General features: G+C 38.7%; 1 long non-coding RNA gene across 1 annotated transcript in view; it reads left to right on the top strand.

The window, feature by feature from the left end:
- LOC127016238 (uncharacterized) overlaps positions 1–21,066 on the top strand; it is a 130,127-nt gene that overhangs the window by 92,658 nt on the left and 16,403 nt on the right. Inside the window, exons 2-3 of the long non-coding RNA XR_007766459.1 lie at positions 9,992–10,053; positions 11,400–11,460. This is a non-coding gene — a long non-coding RNA (uncharacterized LOC127016238). The remainder of the gene's footprint in view (positions 1–9,991; positions 10,054–11,399; positions 11,461–21,066) is intronic.

The raw sequence follows: 21,066 nt of genomic DNA, 5'->3' as shown, positions 1-21,066 counted from the left end.
AGCACACAGAGATGTCAGCCTAGAACAAATCAGCATAGAGAATTACCTGGAGGCACCACAAGGTTAAGGTGGAGCATATGTATGGTAAAAAGGTTGTTTATGACTAGCAGAATTAATTTTTCAGGATGAGAAGGTCAGACATGCAGAAATGAAGACTGTTCATGATGAGCAGAGATTGTTTTAGGCCCCAGATTTCACCTGGCAAACACCAAGCTGGAATATTTTTTTTTTGGTATGTCCAAACTGAAAACACTTAAGTAAAGGATTACAGAGATGCCACTAACTGTCCTTTCTGGATGGACTTATGCTTATCAGTCAGCTGTATTTTAAGCTACTTTTTTTTTATAAAAATATTTTGTGCTAGGTTCAGCAGGTTGGTCAAATTGATTCTTAAGAAGGCTATTCCTTCTTTCCTTACCTCACAGCATTAAGCTGTTTTAACCCTTCAAATTGGAGTCCTTCAGCCTGCTTCAAATCCAGTACATGTTGGTACAAGAGTATCTTGCAGTGCGTGTATTAATTGTCTAATTTCCAACTCTAAATACGGTGAGTTCTATGTTTGTTATATCTGAGACAGTGTCTTAAACTAATGAAGTGTATACTTGTCTGATAATTGTAAAATTTTGGAAGCATTCAGATTGGATCTTCATATGACGTAAACAGGCATTGTTCTTCTACTGCCTCTGTTGATCAAGACAGGTATATGTTACCACATACTCACTTCTAGCTGTTTCCTAGGGTAAAGTTTAATTCCAGGACATGTGGGTGTTCTCCAAAGGATTTGCACTGGCCTGTGATTTTGTCCAAAATCTGTTCTAAATTCCTTCTGTTTTGTATTCAACATTTGCATGTACATTTTTTCAATATATAAACACTCATGCATTTGCCTACGTATGCTAGCACTGTTGGAGCTGGCACAACAAAAATGTGAATATGCTGGAAGGAATTCAGGAAAAAAAAGCTACCGAAGAGATTGGAGACTGAAGGGACCAATTAGTGGAAAAGATTAAATGGTCTGATTGTGCCCTTTTCATGCAGGCAAAATTCAACAGAAGATTATGTATTTGCTTTTGGAGGCAGTGAGGGACAACGGCCAAAAACGGAGACGTAGTCAGGGAAATAGTAACTGAAGGGATATGATAACAGTCTCAAATGCTTGAATAGAGAAGAAATTTAAAATGTAGTTCAGAGCAACAAAATGAAAATGAAAAGGTTAAATTAACTATAGAAAATTAACTTACAGAAAGAAGGAAAGTGAATAGCAATAAAAGGAGAAAAAAAAAAAGTTGATGAAAATGAAATTCTTCAGGATGTGGAATGGCGGCCCCAGAAAAGGTACAGAGAATCCATTGCTGGGATAATTTAAAATGTGACTATTCCAAGCATTAAAAGATGTGAAGGCTAGAAAAGACAGGCATTTTGAAAGAATGGAGTAACGGACCATGGGTATTCTTATGATCTCTGATCTGTGTGTGTGTGTATTTATGCAAGTATGAATACAGTCATGCTTGAAAAGGAGAGGTCTTGCATGTGGAGTTGTTGTCTGGAAATTTAAATGTTTGACTTAAGAATGCCTAGAAGGTGGAAACGCAAGATTTTATCCTCATCCTATTTCTGTTGCTCTGTATTTTGTTCATATTGTCAGGTACTTAATGCGATTCAAGTCAGATTTTCAGCTGGCTTTTCAGTAAGAACTCATTCCATTTGGGTGTACGTCTACAAACACATGGCCCATCCAGACAGCTGTGGTCTTTCACTGCTGAATACTTGAGTATATACAAGTACTGAGTCCCTGGAAACACTGCTTTTGCTTAGTACTATGCCACATGGTCTAGTGGGCTTCTAGATTGAGATTACTTTTCTGTCTGTCATACGTAGAATTACAAATATTCCAGACTTGAAATACTTAAAAAAGAAGTTTGGCTATTATTTTTCCTCGGGTTTTTTTTGTTGGTGTTTTGTTGTTTTTTTTTTTTTTTGGTTTTTTTTTTTTTGGTGCGTTTTCTAGTCATCTGGAAAGAATTTCTTTGTTTTCAATGTGTTGTTGAACTTTTTTTTTTCCTACTCACCAGAAACCATGGCAAAAAGTACTTTCTATGACCTTGGTTATGTAAGCAGAGATGTTTACTTTCATTACTCTATGGTGTGTTTAGTTAATTATGTAAGTCTTTGACAATTGCTAGGATTTTTTTAGATGTTTTACTTCATTTTATATACTGCCTGTAGATAGTTCTTCTAACACAAAATGCAAATTCCCCTCTTGGAGCAATGAAAGGAATGTCAGCATCAATAATGAAGTAACTGGTTATTAGATTTGCATATCAACTGATGTGTTTGGGGGGTTTAGATTATTTCATTACTTCTACCTCCTTCCTGAAGGTTAACGCTCTGGTTAGACAACCTTGTTTACTACTGCTAATATGTCCCATGATTGATTGAGTCACCTTATTAACATTTCAGATTTGGTTTTTTTCCAGTTTCCTTTAGGGTATACCTGCCTTTTAGAAATGGGCTATGGGGAAAAATCACGACTAAGATAAAACTCTGAGTATTTCTTTCTGTTCAAGACTGGGTAGAAATGCCCTATGTGCATTTTGTCACTTGTTTTTAAGAGTATCTGTAGTTCAGCTTTTCAGTCCATGATGTGCAATTACTCTTTGAACTCTTACCTTTTATTTGTCTATGTCACAAGTTCCCCGTATACATACAAGTTGTCACATCCTAGACAAAAAAGTATATTTTGGCAATGAGATAGTTTTGATTTTTAAAAGCAGCTTGCTTTAAAATTTGCTTGCCACAGCTCTGCCTATGAAGGGGAAGAATTCAAGTTTTAATGCTCTGTAATTTTGTAATGGATTACATTTAATTTTGTTTCTATTTTAATCTTCTACAGATAAAATTTCTATCTTTTCTTCAATTGAGACAGCATCTGCAGTGTCCTTTTTTAAGGGGGAAAAAAAAAACCCCAAACAAACAAAAGACCACCCCACAACAACAAAAAACCCCAAACTCCCTGCATTATCCCAAGTAAAAATGTGAAAATTCCCTAAGTGGGAGAAGGGGGGGGGGGGGAATCTTGAAAAATAAAGGTTGTCAACTGATTTGAAATATAACTGGACTGCAGCTAAACAACTTAATTGAAAATTCATACTTTGATAGGTTTTTTCAAAAGCTTGCCTAATCAATGGTTATTATTCTTACCATCCATATAAATATAAGCTAACTTACTAATATACTGCTAAACTTTTTTGTGTCATGCTTGCTCTTTTCAGCTGCTGACTTGTAATGTTTAGGTTTTAATGGCTAGAGTCTTATATCCGTATTTTCATATTCAAATCAAAAGCGCTGAGTGTTAAACACCTATGAGGAACAGATGTGCCTACTTTTTATAATCCTGATCTCATACCTAGTGTTCTAAGTGACGTCAGGGCATACAGCTTAGCAGTTGATTATATTTGTGTTTACACTTAACTGCCATGCGAAGAACATCTGTTATAAATAGTAGTCTGAGGAAGAAAGTGTCAAGAAGTGAAATACTGTAAGAATTAAAATTGACGTTGTCTTTCATCAATGTTGAGACTGTCAGAACTTGTACGAGCCAGCCCTAACTATCCACAGCAGGCAATCTGGTGCCAGCCTGCTGTTAAATAACCAACACTTAACAAGAAATAGCGTGTAGATGTACTGTGTGGTTTAAAACATTGTGTTAAGCATCATTAAAACTGAGTTTCCTTAGAGCCTTATTAAAAAAGTCCTTTCTCTCTCTGTAATAAAACATTTCTCTCTGACTGTTTCAATTAAGGCTCTAACAATACAAACAAAATGCCTCCTAATTCAGTACCACACTGGAGAACCACTGTTACTGTCAAATTGCAAAGGCGGGTAGAAAAAAGTAACTGTCTTTACTTACCCCTGTCTAACCAGCAAATGAGAAGCATCAGATGGCTATATTTTCTTGGTTTTCTTGAGTCCATCATCCCTGTTAAGTTTTATATTTGCAAATATTTCAGCACCTGTGGTTCACTATTTATGTCAGCTGCAATCCCCTTTATGTAACTCATTGGCACCAAGGTTTAGGATTCACAGAAGCTGATATGCGAGCATGTCTACATAAGCTGGTTGACTGAGTGATGTTCAATTGCAAACTGATGATGTGAAGTGTTCTTAATTTGTCTGGAAAAAAAATAATAGTAGTACATATATGTTTGGGCAGTGTATCAGCAACCTCATTGTGTTTGGGATGAATCAAATTCTTCCTGACGCTATTTGGCGCAGTTTTTGAAATACATTCCTACAGTACGATCTCTGCCCGTGTGGAGTCCCACAGACTTCCTTTTGGTTGGTGAAGCTTGCAGCATTGGAAACTTCATAATTCGATACAGTGGCCAAAATGAACTTGCCCAATTACATTTTTGGGGGTCTCAGGTCTTAATTATAAGACACAAAGGGAAATTGAATCTGGATGTTAAAAATTTAGGAGCTTTCAGACAACCCCAACAGATGAGAATCCTAAAGAGCTTCTTAATTCTCTTGGACTCTTGAAATACTATGAGAGTCCTGAAAATGGTGATAAAATATTAGGTACAACAGATAAAACATCTATAGACTTGATCTGGTGTGACTGACTGGATGTAAGCAATGAGATGTTTTCTTATGCTGTAAATCAAAAATAAAAGCTGTGAGCAAGGTAAAACAGTGCCAACAGTAGGTACTAAGTGCTTATAGCGTGGAGAAGGCTGTTCTGTTGTACTCAGTGAAATAATGATTGCTCTTCAAACTATTTATTTTGAATTATATCTATTGCAAATGAATTCTTTTTTAAGCCAGATGAGCCCAGTTACTACTGATGTATTTATGAGTTTTCAACTTTTAAAACTGAATACCCCAAAGCCAGTTTTGCATATGAACTCCCAAGGATTAACCCATGATGTTTCTTTGAGTTCCAGCCCAGCTCTTGTGAGAATAATAATGAATAAGGATACTTTCAAATAAAATTAAATGTAAATTATCTTTTTAAAGCTTTTGGCATTGGTGGCCAGGAATGGTGATGTGCGCTGACCTTACTTATCTCTGACTGACTTTCTTTAAGGAGTGCTGCCCTCCCTCCTGGAGGCATAATGCTTCTGAAAGAGCTCCTTTTACTGAGTCCGTGGTGGCTCTTTCACTTTGAAGGTCCATAATAAAGGCTCTTTCCCAAGATATAGTACTCATTCTCACTGCTTTGGTCAGGGAACTTGAGACTTAATGTCATAATTGAGGTCCCAAGTCCTGCCACTTCCTATTTGCAACGTACTTATATTCAGGGAAAAATGACATGTAGGAACGTTAATATGTAACAGTTGATCTTCTCAAAATAGCGTATCAACAGGTCCAATAAACATGTATGGCATTTGATTTAGCATGCATTTACGATATTTGGCATTTTTACAGCCTAAATGTAGTCAATGACACCCTGTTAATACGAAGTTTGGTGCTGTTGTGAGTTGGTGATTGTACAACACGGACGTTTTGGTGACTCTTTTCTTTATTATGAAAATAATAAAGATGCTAAAAGAACTTTTTAGGCTTCTTAATGTACATGATTTTCATTTTAGGCAGTGTAGCATAGGTTTAATTATTGCTTCACTGAAGTCCTTGCTTTTGTCTGTTAAAATGCAAATAATATTGTGGAGAGAATGAATGGTGTCATATACCCACAAAGATTTAACTGCAGACCATAGCAACTGGTTTAGATCGTGTTATTAAAAGCTGAAAATGTATTGATTTCTCGTGGTCTCAGAAGGGCAATGTTCTAAGTAAAAATAAACCAATAAATGGCTGCATTAATGATGCTATTACTGGGTAGCAGCAGTATGTTTCTTAATGTCTCGGGCCTCAATCATGCAATCACTTACTTACTCATATGTTTTACTCTAGGCAGCTTCACAGAGCCATTATACTCAATTGGGTCATTTGTCTCAGAAATGAATTCACTAAAATCAGACTTGGTTCAAGTCACACATTCACTTCTAAGTGAATGTGAATTTGCTGTGCATTATGAAAGCCTAACCTGGAGGAAGATATTTAAAACTGTTGCGAGCAATGCAAATTGCTATACAGTGCCTCACTCCCCGTGAATTTGAGACTGTCTTCGTTATTAAGAAGATTTATATTTCATCTTTTATAGCAAGATAAGTGACATATGCCAACACCGCAAAAATCACAGCATAGGTAAGAGTCGGTAGTTTCTTCTATTAGTTACTTAGTCTCTCACAGCGATATATTTCACTCCTTCCAGCCCTCATTCCCTCCCTATATGTGACCTTGTCTAGTGTTCATTGTGATAAACTAGAGCATCGTGTCTCCCTTGGGATTTTGTAATGGGGCAGATAACATTTCTTTGGCACTGAAGATCAGTCATGAAATGTCTCTAAGAGAAACTGAAGTCAATTGTGAAGATTATTCTTATGTATTTATTTAAATTTAATTTAAAGTCACTCAATTTATGTGAAAAGGTCTCAAAATACATATGGAAACAATCTATTTTCACTTCTAGGACGCTTTAGCGAACTATAGAAATATGAAGTGACTTTTTTGTCACTGGCAGTTTTTGCTTGTATCAGTACATACTGTGGTATAGGTAATAGGAGTTATGTAGGGAGGCTGTAAGTTCATTTATACCTTTGTATGTGACTTGAATGTACGCTCCAAATTACCTGGCAGTATTGCATCAGAGATGTTCTAATGGTTCTCGATTTATTAGGAAGTTTTGGGTGTGAAGGCCAGACCCCCATCTACATCTGCAGGTGTACCAAGGGGCCTTGACTAGAAGCCCCCAAATCAGGAGTTAGAGAAAAGAGACAGAAAGAATCACTAGCTGCACAGGATGTATTCCTTCCTCCTTCAGGCTGTGACCAGGCAATTTATTGATTTACAGGGATTTCTGTTTGACTCTTTCTAACCTACCAGCATTACTGGAACTCTCCCACTGTGCAAGAATTGGAATCTAAATCCCAGGTCAGACCTCTGAATGCCAGATGGTGCTTTGCCAATCTTATTACACAAGATAAAAAAAAAAAATAAAAAAATCACCTTTAGATTCCAGAGCTGTCAGAAAGAGCAGTTCCTCCCAGCATGAGAGTCAGCTGGTGAGACAAACAGAGAGTTGTACTCCCTGTTTGGAAGTCTTGAACATAATAAATGTGCATTGTGCGTGCAGGCAACAGGAAGGAGATGACGTTTTCCCCTCAGATGCAGAAAGAAAAGGCATGGCAAGGAAAGAAGGGAAAAAGTTTATCATACTGAGCATTCCCTTAACTGTTCCCAGCCAAGAGATCTCTGTGGCTCTGCTGCTGACCCTATAGCTCCAAACCCACGAAAGTTGCAGCCTGGCTAGTGGAAAGATCAGAGAGGAAAAAAACAAGTTGTTTTAAGTAGACCTGTATCGGGAACAATAGCTTAAGAATAATAGTTTGTTAGAGCTAGGAATAGTCTCAGCACAGGTGCACTGGGCATTTGATTGCATGTATAATCAGCAGTTAAGGCACAGCTTAATTTCTGCAGGTGGAACAGAGATAAAGTAATATGGTCTCAGTCCTGGATATGCACTTCTTCTTACTGAACTTCTTCCATCCATAAATGGAGGAATAATAGGAGTAAAAATCACCTGGACAGTTAACTTCACACCTTTGTCTGGGCTTCTGAATGTCTGTGTTCATTAGTGGATCTAAGTCCTGCTAAGGGTGTCATTGTCAACAACCAGCTGAAGATTGCAACTGTTATTTTTTTCTAGACCCTGATGGTTGGTGACAGGTAAGTAGGAGTGTGCATACGTCTCACAGTTACTCTAGCTCTCTATCCTGCAGGAAGTACAGCCTGAGCTTACAGTTAACAATGCAGAAGTGGCATTGCAGACCTCTGTTTACTGAATTTTATTTTCAGATATTCTTATTCCTGAGTTTACAGTGTATCATGCTGATGATCAGAATGTTCACAATTAAAATGTCTTAAAATAGGACTTACACCATAGTCACTAGGAAAAAAAAAAGGAAGCTGAAGATATATGTCCTTAATTAAGACTTTCCAGATGAATAGAAGATGTTTTAAATTGACAGACCAAATCTATTTTAAATCTCATGTCTTTAATTCATGTTTAGTCATTTAGGAATGCCTGAGATTAGAAAGCTAAAAGAGATTTTATGGGAAAAATACGTTTTTAAGGGGCTAGAGGCACTGATATCAATTAGAAAAATAGCATCTTTCACTTAATAAATCTGAGGCCCTGACTCTTCAAACTGGTCTGTGTATGAGGACTTTTATGTCCTGTTACAGTTAGTAGTAGCTGTGCACAGATTTAAGGTTCTGCATATATTCTCAGAAGAAAGTATGTAACTTAGATTGGTTTTATAGAACAGCTAGTATTTTAGTATCAGATCTAGTGTAAACAATAAAGATTTCTGAAAGATAGTACAGAAAAATGTTATCATAATCAATACGGAAGCAGTTGCAAAAACCTCAATACCTTGAATTTCTGGTAAGTTTTTCTAGCTGCTTTATAAACTATTATCATAGGCAATGTGTATGATCAATAACAGTAATGTACATGTAGATACTGCTATGGAGGCTTTGGAATATGGAATAATGTTCACAATGTGTCTCCTGGAAAAAATGTGGAACAATACAAGAAAACTAATGTAATATATAGGTGCTAGAGAGACAGCACACTAATGGCTGTACAGAAATGAATTAGCAGTTAGTTAATTAGCAGATTGATTTCATTACCAGATGTGCAGAAGAGCAGCAGAAAGATCTTAAATATTCTACTTGCACGGCTTGTATCTTCCATGTGGAGTCTGACAATAGTAATCAAAAAGGTTTATGGTGAATGTTAAATGGTGACAGCTCCAGGTCAAAACTTTAAATAGGACACACAAATCCTCCTTAGATGTTCTCTTTAGGTGTTCATGTATTGATTGACTGAGGACATTTTTCAGAAGTGTCCCTTCTCTGCTGTGTCTGCCAGATGTTCAACAAAAAGCTAAGCCAAAAAAAGCCTTGACAGAAGGTGCCTTACTAACTCCTCACTAACATAGTAACTGACATTCATATCCAATGCAAAAACTTTCTTGACTTGAATTATTTTGTGCATAAATCTACTTTCATAGAAACAAAATGCTAATTTTTTTAAGTCATCCTGAGTGCATCTATTTAAGTGCTTTAGGTTAGATAAGGAACACATTTGTGAAGGGAATCCCTCAGTTGTCCTCACTTACTCTGCTTTGGTTTGTGTTATGGAGCTGTCTCAGACTGTGATAACTGGATTCCTTTTGGATGAACCTGAACTGGAAGATGCAGTCCAGGAGTGCACCTAGCGTGCCCCAACCGCTAACCAGCATTCAGTCCATGGGACCAGGTTAGAGCTAGTCTGGAGGAAAAAAACCCAACAAAACAAAACCCCAACCCCCCAGACAAATCCAAAAAAACCAAACCAAAGCAAAATAAAACTAGTGTTCTTGAGTACTTATTGATGTTCTCTTCAAATTTGATTTTTCTGGACTGTACTATTTACTGACGTAGAGAGCGCCATTGATGACTGAAAGGATTTATTGGATATGTCAGCTCTGTGATCAGAGTTTATTTTTATGCCAAAAGGAACCCCAAAAGAGAGCTTTAGCCTGAACTGGAGTTTCTGACTTGAGCTGGCATGGTCGTGGTATTTGGCAGCTGTGGCAAAAGAAGGGTAGTAAAGGCATGTGTGTGAAACTAGTATGAAACTTCATTTCCTTGCCTTCGTGACTGTGTCAAACCTAGCGTCTCTAAAATCCTTGATGGTTCTACAATGACTTTTTAAAAAATTTGTTTACCTGCCATACTTTGATCCATTTACATGTGATTTCTAGTGTTGTCCTACAGAAGGATAGCTCTTGGTGGAGGCAGCTGTATCGGTCAACAGCACTTTTCTGGCAGATAAAATTGTATAAACCAATCTTACACAGATTTTCTTTCATTGCAGGAAAAAAAATCTGATGGAAAAAAGTATTCTCTGACACAAAATAATTATCCTATGGCAAAATGGTATGTATATTATTTATGCAATGATTACATATTGCATAATTTTTATTTTAATGAATGAAGATGTAAAATGTCATATTTATGAAAGAATCTTTTAAAATACTATTGGTATCATGTCAGTATTATTTTGTTTAGCATAAATAGGCCACGTTTTCCCTTAAGCATGTCAGTCACCATCAGAAACAAAACCAGGAAGATTACCGTGGACACATTTCAATAACAGATCAGTTAAAACCCAACCAAACAAAAATCAAAAAACCAAAGCCCAAAAACCCAACTTATTTTAAAAATGTCTCTTAAGAAAAATAATTGATAATTTTATAAATGTAACTTTTGAGGAAAAAACAGATTTCTCACAGAGAGGCCATCCAAATATGGGGGAATATAAAACTGTATCCTGTTTAAATGTGTGGTGGTTTGTTTTTTTTTTTTTTCTTTTAAGAACACGAACTAAACTGGGAATAGAAATAGTACCTTCGTATCTTTGTAGGACTAGGCACGCACACTCTCACCCACGCTCATTCCCATGGTAGGAGGACTTGTCACTAAATTTTCTTTAGGATTATCATCTAGGAATGCGCATAGTCATGCAGCTTAACGACTGGAATAACTATGAGTTACCTGATAATACCTTTCTGAGTCTTTTTTTAGAAAGTAATATTTTAGTACATATACATAGAACATTAAATCTCAGGCAAAGAATAAAAAAGCTGACCAGTAAGGTATTATTTCCTGGAATTACTGATGGAAACAAATTTTCATCAACTGTGGTGAATAGAAGTGAAGCATTGTTGTCTTCCCTGGAGAGAGAGAAAATTATAGTCTTTTTTGTTTAAAAAAGAAATGCAGACATTTTCTTTTACAGCAATTAGTGATGATGCATGGAGTGAACTGCTAAGTATTCATGACTAATCTGGATAGACAGGGCTGTCCCTTGCTAATCACAATGAATATTGGCCTGTCCATAAAGAGCAAGGAGTGATGATATCAAAGAGAACAGTCAGCTATTACCAGGGCAAACTCTTGGCCATGAGCTTCTGCAGATGATAATATGAAAAGACAGAGATGAAATTAAAAGCAGTGTTAACTACCCAGGAGGCAGAAAAACACACAATTGTTTCTTTGCAGTTACTTGTGTATTGTACTGCATTGAGACGATCTTTTTCAGTTTTATTATATGCATTTTGAATGTACAAATTGCTTTGGAATTATTTTTATGTGGTGGCAACTGTATGAAGTATCTGGCTCCAGCAACACAAAGAACAATCACTACATTGAGTATAGCTGGGGTTTTTTTTACACTGTATGGTCATTGCCTTTGGTATGAAAAAATATTTTTTTTTGCTAAGGTATGACCAGTGGTTACATCCTCCAGAGGAAGTGTTTGAACGCATAGACTTTTTCTTTCTGGTAAGTCAGTAAAACCTCTCTTGTCCTTTTGCACCTTCTAGGAGAACTTACCAAAAATCCCCCATGTAAAGGAGGTTGGGTGCCCACTGCTGAGGTCCAATGCTTCTGTCATCATCTCCAGCCCGCCTCCTTTTGAGAGTATTACTGTTGTGAGTGTCCAAAGCAGGGAAGTGGAACAGTTGGTGTCCACAACATCATCCCTTCCTAATCTGCAGAAATTTTGCTGGGTCGCTAATGAACATATTTTTAGAATGGTTTTACAAACTCTGTGTTTCTGTGACACACAGACTCCTCTGAAACTGTGGCAGCTGTTGACAATTTGCTCCTTGTTGATGTCATTGTGCTGCGGACAGCATTAAAGTAGAGAAAACTTCCTGACCTCTGCAGAGATCCTCAGGGATCCATTTTGGTTTAGGGAATTGATTGCCTTTATTCTCTGAGGGGAAATCTTTGCAGGTACAGTTTCTTGGAGTATATCTACATTGCAGTCCCTACTGTGACTGTTGCTCACGCAGAAATGCTTAGCTTGCCTTAAAAAAAGTAGCTTGAGGGTTTTTGCCAGTGCAGAAAGCTAACAGCCTGACCCTGTGCAGCTGGGTATTGCATCCTGTGCTGAGTTTTGTACTATCACAGCTACTCTGCTAGCAGAACCTGAGCTAGCTTGTGACTAACTGGTTTAGGTATGTCTGTAGTATGGTGATGGCAGTGTGGATGAATCTCAAGGAGTAGCCTGTCTCCTAGTGGCAAATAGGTGATGATAGAGTTTGAGGAGGAGCTACTGATGGGTGAAGGTTAGAAGGATGTAATGGTTTATTAGATGTTGTTCTCTGTTAACAAGTAAAATCTCCCATAAACCTTAGGCCACAAAATTGAAGAGCAGGGAGAGTGGAAGATTTAGTATCAGGCCCTTAATAACACTTGCCATTTTGAGGTCAGGTAGAGAGGTGGCAGAAGTCTGTAGAAGATGGTGGTGTGGGGGGAAAGAAGGACAAAATAAGGACCTGACAGGAGAGAAAGGATTAAAACATCATACTCTTCTGCTTCTGAGTCTCACTTTCTTTCATTTAAATGCCTTCAGTAACTTATCTGTTGCAAAAGCCTTATTTCCATGTTTGCTCCTCCATGTGTATGAGGAAAATGTGATATTTCCCAGTTGTTTTTTGTGTGTGTTTCGCTCCCCCAAAAGCTCAGGGAAGTGGTGACATTTTCAAATTATTTTCTTTCTCCTTGAGTTTTCTTTCTTAAATTGTGATTGCTTATTCAGTGTGTTAACCAGTGACTGTAAATTCACAGTTGAAAGTTCACCTCTTCCCCACAATTTTTCTGTAAAATAATGCTTAACCTTCAGGAACCTCAATCCTTGGTATATTGTATAATTTTATTCGTTTTAAATGCTCAAGCACTTCCCCATGTTATAAAAATACAAAGGTCATTATTTTTGAACAATGTAGCATTTTCTTTTGTAAATACTGAATATTACTGCTGTGAGGAACTCCCTCAAGTACCTAAAATAGCTCAAATTTGGCTCTGTTATTAGTGTAAATATAAGAAAAAGCTGTGGGCAGAAGACTGGTGGAATTGTCAAGGATTTGTGATGAACGAGTCGAGTCAAACAGCTTGAATGCTGTCAGACTGCGCATCACTAACACCACCATCCTTCATATACCTTTAACACAAAGATGTTTCTGCTAAGAGATGGTTTACTTGCTACTTGGACAGTATATTACTTGCTAATGATGGCATGGACTTCCAAACCCTTTTTTCCTTGTTGTCCTGTCCTTAAAACTAAACTGAAAGAAGCACTAAATATGAGCTCTCATGCTGATCTGCAACTCATTTGAAAGAGGTATTTAGAAAAGCCCAAAAATTAGCTGTTATGGAAGTATAGTTACTGTGGTAGGCTGACCTTGGCTAGCTGCCCACCCAGCCACTCTCTCACTCCCCTTCCTCAACAGGACAGGGAGAGAAAATAAGATGATAAAGCTCATGGGTTGAGATAGAGATAGGGGGATCGTTCGTCAATCAGTGCTACTGGCAAAACAGGCTCCACTTAGGGAAAACTAATGTATTGCGAATGGAAACAGATTTGGACGGTGAAAAACAATGACAAAATTAAAACAGCCCCTCTCCTCCCCTTTTTCCGAGGCTTAACTTAGCTCCTCCATGGCTGCAGTGTAGGTGACTGCTCTGGTGTGGTCCTCTCCAGGGGCTGCAGGGAAATACCTGCTCCTCCATGGCCCTCTCCAGGGGCTGCAGGGGAATGTCTGCTTGGATGCCTGGAGCTCCTCCTCCTCCTCTGGCCTTGGTGTTCGCAGGGTTGTTTCCCTCACGTTTTCTCCACTCCTTACTGCCTGTGTGGTGTTTTTGCCCTTTCTTAAATACATGTTCCTCAAGGCACCACTGGTGCAGCTGAGGGCTGCAGCTGTGCTCTGTGGTGAGTTTGTTGGAGCCGGCTGGAACCGGCTGTGTCCGGCACGGGGCAGCCCCAGCTTCTCCTCACAGAGGCTGCCCTGCAGCCCCCCGCCAGCACCTGGGTACCTGCACCCTGTACAGATGTGTTCTGGTAAACTTGAAATAATATTTTGTAGCTTTTTAGGCAAGGTGTGTGAACTGTATTGGATTTTAACTGCATTTGCTTTCACCTTTCTTTCACCGCTGCCAGGAAGACACATAATAGAAGGAACAGGATTGTTTTTTGATTCTTCAGTTTTAGTGAAGACTAGCCAATTCATTGCAAAATCTGGGAATTTTCTGGTAAAATACATACTTTCACTGTTGTAAGGAATGTGTGAAATTCCTTGAAGTCATACTTTAACTAGGCCTTGTGTCTGCGTTTTTTAAATGTATGCAAAACTGTTAGTGCTTAACTGTAACCTCTTGTGGGACCTTCTGCATTAGCTTACCTCCATTAGGGCTGGTTAGCCTTGGGCCAGTCTTAGTTTTTCTATGCTTCAGCTTTTTTTTCTGTGAAAGGCGAAAAATAAATGTCCTTAAACTCCAGGCCTCTATTAGTGCTGGAAAGAGTTGTTATGCCAAAGGTGGTGATATTGTGACAATGAGGGGAAGAAGAGAAGGAGAAGAGGTAAGGAGATGGGCTACTGCACTCCAAAACTGTGCTCCTTTTATCCTGAAAATCTTATAATAAGTAAAGATCAAAATGAAGTCTGTGGACTGCAGCAGGGTATTTAGATATGCAAGGGTTCAGGGTCTGGTCCACGGATGCAGTGCACTGTCACTATCTTTTCTTACTCAAGAAATCTTTTCTTTCTGGAAAGCTGTAAGTTCATGTGACTTACTTGTTAATGCTAAAATAATAATGTGAGCAGACAACCCATTTTTTGGCCACATTTTCTGAGAACAGTTGTTTTCTTAAATGAAGTTCATTAAAAGTGAGTGGTTTGCCAGGACTTGTCTTCCTCTGGCAAACAAGAGCCATACGCGTGGAAAGCCAGGAGCACATCTGTAACCCCTTTGACCCTCACCAGTTACTAAACCAGTGTAGCTTCTTCAGGCTGTCTTATCCTTTCATTTTGATTTAAGCCTGTAATGTCACTGACATATGCCTACATATCATGTTATTTGAAAGAAAATGTTTTTAGAAGAAAAGACGTTTTGCTGTGGTTAAGAGACTGTATCCATGTTTTAGAGGACTGTTTGTTCATGTCTAGGCTTGTGCCCCTAACTCATGCACTTGACTGGAACCTTAATGATATCCTTGGTTTGGTCCTCAGATGTAAGAAATCTGCTGAAACCAGAAATTCCTACTATGAACAGTTCTAAAGCTTTTTAAATTTTTTAGTTTTAGTTATTCAGAAAGTGATGAAAAATATCTACATCACAAACTAAACTTCCACAAGTGTGTACTGGGGACCGGAAAAAAGCCTGAATTAGAGAATGTTGGAGAGAGACAAACAAGTTTGCTGTGTATTGCTTCTGTTTTGTTGGTCTCCCTCGTGAAAATGCAGAAGCTACTGTGTCTCCTGCTAGATGGAGGCGTATCTGTGTGTGTTCTAGCCTGCTAGATGAGAGGTTGCTGCGGGATGGCTCATCCTTTATCAGACTGCCAACTGCAGGGGCTGCACAGGGATGGAGCAAACCTGTTATCTCCTTGTGGGAGGAATGGATGAAGAAGCTCCAGAGAGGGAGGAAGCTGTGCACCTACAAGTCTTATGTAGATAACAGAGATAAAAATCTGAATTCAGGTGGAGGTGTGAGGAGAGTCAGTCAAACTTGGTGCTTTTTGTTCCCTTCACTTGCCTTTCAAACCTGATAACTCTGCTTAGGCATCTGCGGGGAAGAGGCTGGCCTCTCAGAAAGATGTAACTGGGGCAAGCAATTACAGACCTGGGAAATGAAAGTCTGCCAGCATGCAGTCAGCTTGAGCTGCTGGAGAGTGGCAAGGAGTGAGTAAGTGCCCTTTCTGTTCTGCTTTCCTTCCCTCCGCTCCCCCCCCCCCGCCCCCTCCTTATCAGGCTGTGCGAACATCAAGATGGGAAAGCCTCAGAAAGTGTCCATGTTTCTGTCATTGCAAATCTGGTATAAGCCAATTGAAGTAGAATAGAATAAATGCAAGAGCTGACTGAGTCTTTCTGAAGACTGCCATGTTAAATGGCAGACTGGTATACCTGCTTATTTTGGACTGTAAGTTTTCACTGTCCTAATTAAAACCAAAATAAGTTAAAGAAAATACCCCAGTTTATATGATTTGATGGCAGAGATGACTTTACAGCTGTTTTAAGATGGTAGCTATCACTTCATCTTGAATGCAGCACACAGAAGAGCTGCATATAAATAGTGCTGCACCCAGCCAACGTTTTACAAAAGCAAGCGCTCCAAAACATCAATGCATGATTCCAGTTTTTCACTAGACAGCTGGCTCCAATCAGAGTGGCAATTTGTTACCTATTAGTAAAGTCATCTTGCTGCTGGCTGTACTATAAACAGAGCTTATTTGACTCTCCTTCAGAAATAACAGTTATTGCTAGCCCCTTTTATTGATAATGCAATATATGGTGGTAATAACCACGTAGTGGTTGGAGAACAGCTCTTTGTGACATTTTTGATCCCTTGTCCTAATTGTGGCTACAAGGAAAAAAACTGATGTCAAATGGAGATTGGGGACAGGAAATGAAGTAACGCCCATTTTATGCCAGGTCTGAATTTGTGGTGCTAGTGTATGCAAAATGCTATCAAGATGAAAATGATGAAGAAACTTCTGCTTTGATCTTTTCAAAATAGCTAAATATGAAATCTTGACTTGGGAGGAATGACTAATAGGCCACCTGAGAACTGAAAAGTGCCTTATGAGAGAGTGTAATCCCTGCTTATCGCTTAGCATTTCCTGGAGTTGGCTTGCTACTTAAGACTGAATTTTTCTGAGCAAGGCCTGAATAGAAACTGATTGAATTGAGATTCTTCCTTATTGAGATAATTATTTATTTTTCCCATGGATGCTGCATCTGGGATTTTTGAAGGAATATCTCAGCTTCCTTTACTCCAGCTCTTAGGAAACACTGAAGTAATTAATATAGGCATGGCTAACATGACTTTGTGTATGAGCTAATAAGAGTGAGGAAACAGCTCAACATGGCTAGGTTCATGAAGAATTTCAAAGCCAAAAAGGAGTGACCTAGATGATTGGTAGAGAGTGGGCTTTGCAGTCCTAGATTACTGTGGCATTGAAAGCGCAACAGTATTTTTCCTGAGTGAGCAGACAAGACAATTGTATACACAGCCTACTTTCCAAACTACCTAGCTGTTTTGGGAGAGGGAAAGCTGTATCCTCTTTTTGATTCTGTGAAAGAAGCAAGACCAGAGACTGATTAAAAGTCTGTGGTAAGGGCTTATTCTTGGGCTTCATTTACAGATTTCCTTCCTCAGACCAGTTTTATGAGCAAGTTCTAGGCAGTGCTGACCTCTTGCCAGAATTGAGATCTTACCTGTGCTGTTACAGTCTCAAGGTGCGTGTGACTGTCACGACACCTTAATTTCTACCTGAGTCCCTTTGTGAGAGCATGCTGCATTTCTGTATACTGAATCAAACCCTGTGAGCCTCGTGGAGTCTTAGAATCTGTGTAGACCAACAGCAGACAAAAAATGTCCCTGGCCGTGGTTTTGTGTGAGGTTTTTTTGTTGTTGTTGTTTGTTTTTTTTAATCAGGTATCTCATGTATAACCATTTTGACAATTGGTGGATTATTCTCGCTCTTTCTTGGTGAAGGGGTGCCTCCTCACTTTTGGTTCGGTGAGGACTGTGCAAGCACTTAGCAGAGGGGCGGTGAATCCTGCTAAGGTTGCTCTTTCTCCTCCCACCATAGAAGTGGGATGTGTCAAAGCTAGCAGAGCCTTGTTCTAAAACACCCACCACAAAACCCAAACATCAACTGGTCTGGTGTCACAAGTGATTCAGCTGTGTTATGATGTCACTAATGTCCAATGTGAAATGAGGCTTTGTGTCAGGATATGTGCTCCAATTCCTTAAATGGATTGCGGAATCTTTTCTCCTTTTCATTAAAATGCAGGGAGAATTTAAGTTAAATTTGTTTACAAAGTATGCTTCTCTAAACACGGTTACTTCCAGGGCAGAAATTTTTTTGTCTGTCTGCAGCAATGACAGAAAGAGATGCTGCTGAGGGCAAAGCATGTGAGCCTGCCTACTTTCTGCAGTTTATTCCTCAGCACTTGGAGTTGTACCAGGGACGTCGGAGGCCCTGCTTTTTAGTATTCCTTTATATCCTTTTAGTCCTTTGAGTCTTGATCTGTGCATCTGGTGTCTATGAATTTGTCTAATTCCTTTCTGAACTTTCTGATAGTGTCTTCCTCCACAACCTCCTATAGCAGCAAATCCCAGAAGTTTAATATCCACTGTGTGAAGAAGTACTTTCTTTTATCTCTTTAAAATGAATCCCCTTTTAGTTTCACCAAATGCCTCCTAGTTGTGGTGTTGCAAAGAGTTGGGGAAATGCAGTTCTGCGTATTGCTTGTGTGATTTTGTAAATCGTTATCATGTCTCCCTTGGGACTTCTCTCCAGCCTTTTCACTATCTTCTCTTAAGGCAGCTGCTCCAACCCTTTGAACATTATAGTTGCCTCCTCTGTGCTTTTTCCAGCTCTGCTGCATGCTTCTGAACTGACCTTGACCAGCATTGCAATCTGTATTAAAGAAGTGGAAAGACATAGATCCCTTTGTCTTATTCTTTGCACCATTTCTAATAATGCACAATGTCTCTCCGTTTTTTTTGGCTCCTTCTGTGCATTCGGCCAGTTTGTCCGGAAAGAACAATTTGGCAAGGATGACTTAGAGATCTCCCTGCTGAGTTTTGACTTCCATTTCTGAGGTAAGCATCATGTAAGTATGGCTTAGACTATTTTCCCTGAACACATTCCTCTCTAATGAACTGATTTCCTACCTTTTTGCCCACTTGTGTTTGCAAAGGTCCTGGTGGCATTCCTTGCCACTGGTAGACTGACCAGCTGAAAGAGTTGTTTCACTATTTATATCCTTCCACTGGTCACTGATGAATTGGAACAGATTGCTTAAAGTAATGTTGACTTTATTAACTGTAGTTGAATAGAAATGGTCCTAGCAATGATCCCTGGGGATCTCACTGCTGACTTTTTTTCCATCCTGAAAAATGGCCAGTTAAACCCACCTTTTGCTTCTTGGCCTTGAACTGGATTTCAGTCCATAAAAGAAACTTGCCTACAATCCTATGGCAGTTAAGCTTCTTGAATAATCTTTCATGTAGAAACTTTTCATGCACCTTTTTGAAAACTCAGGTATGTTACATTCGCTGGATCATCTTCATCCTCGTGCTCGTTGATACCCTTCAAGATGTTCAGCACGTCAGTGAGTTAGGATTTCCTTTTACAGAAGTCATGCTGACTCTTTCTGGATAGACTAATCTTATTCACTTGCTTTTTCTATTTATCATAGACTTCACTGTCTTAACAGGGTGGAAGTCAGATTCAGAGGTGTGTAGGTCTCAGGTTCTTCCCCTGAACCCTTTTTGTAGTTAAGAGTTGCATTGTACTCTGCCACAGTGGCTGTCTGGAATGTGTAGCGATGTTACACATCTTGGCCAGCAGTAATGCAATTTCAGTGTGAATCTCTACAGTGCTCTCAGGTGAATGCTGTTGGGCCCTCCAGACTTTCTGACATCTGATTTATCTATCTGGTTTAATACTGTTTGTTTACACCAAGCTGATATAGCTCCTCTGACCTTTCCTGCTACAAGGAGTAAGCTGAGTGAGAGAATCTCCCCAACGTCTTCAGCAAAGACCAGCAATGCAAAGCAGTCACTGAGCCTCTCTGCCATGGCATTAGCCGTCTCAAGTACACCTTTCACACCTTTGTTGTCAAACTGTCCCTCTGAATCCCTTCTTGGCTTCTTCCTCTGATATGTTTTCAAACTTTTTACTCTGTTTGAAAACTCTTGACAAGGCACTCCTCAAATCCATTTTTAGTTCTCTTAATTTCCATTTTAGGTTGGTCCTCCCCAGTTGTATAGGCTTTCATATTCTCCTTAACTGAGCAAGCTTTCAATTCCTTAAATGCTGACATTTTCTATAAGATGGCCTCTGTAACATTCTTTCTTATTGAGGCTTGCTTGGTTTTTATTCCATATGCAAGATTTTTTTTTTTTATTTACTCCACTTGCAAGAATATTTTTAAGTGTGCTCTGCAGTTATGTAATAGGGCTTGATTTCTCATGTAGTTTTGATATTTTTGTTTAATATGCATTCTTCTTGATCAGTTTAGTTATTTTTGAAGTCACCAACAGATCAGCTTGTTTTCTGTTGCTCAGTTTGAATTCACATCGTGATCTTTCTGTATTGCAGAGTCCCATTAGTTACACTACTATCATGTTTTTCTCAAGAGCTATCCTCAAAGACTAGACTAGAAATCCTGTCCAGTCATTTCCAAGATCTTACTGTGCTGAATATTTAACTTGTGAGATTAGTACTAGTCTTGCCCCTTTGTGGATTCAAATCAGCACTTCTGTTTTTCACTTGGGTTGACATTTATTAACTAGTAACTTAAAATGTATTTTGTTATTCATGCATGGGATGGCTGTAGGTTCATCTAATCATTGCAGAAAACAAAATGTTGGAATAGATTCTTTTTTGTTCAAAGGTCAGATTTTTTAATTGACAAGTGGTAAGATTTATGCTTAAGTTCTCTGTGTCACTGAGTCCGTGTATTTCAACTGTTGCAAAAGTTGTCGTCTTCCTTGTACAGAATCCTAGACCTGCTGAAATTAGTAAGAATTTTGCCACCAGGGGGATGAATTTTAGCCTGTTGCCTTCCTGTAACTTCAGAATGATGCAGTCAGCTTTTTTAGTTCACCTTCATATTGCATATGACAAATGTTCCTCTCTTTGTGTGCTTATCCCATTTAGGGACTTTGGCCTTGCTCTCTGGTAATAATTTAAAGTGTGTGTTCCTCTGTTCATTGTGCATATACACTATTATAGTTAAGTGTGTATTTCTAAAACTATGAATTTCTACTATGGAATAAATGCCAGCTTCCATTTTATCTAAACTCTATAATTTTCCCATTTACTTAGTTTCTATTACTTTATGCTCGCTGCTCTTTTCCCCAAAT

The sequence above is a fragment of the Gymnogyps californianus genome, chromosome 4, assembly GCF_018139145.2.
Source record: "Gymnogyps californianus isolate 813 chromosome 4, ASM1813914v2, whole genome shotgun sequence".
NCBI lineage: Eukaryota > Metazoa > Chordata > Aves > Accipitriformes > Cathartidae > Gymnogyps > Gymnogyps californianus.
This window is presented reverse-complemented; position numbering and strand designations above follow the sequence as displayed.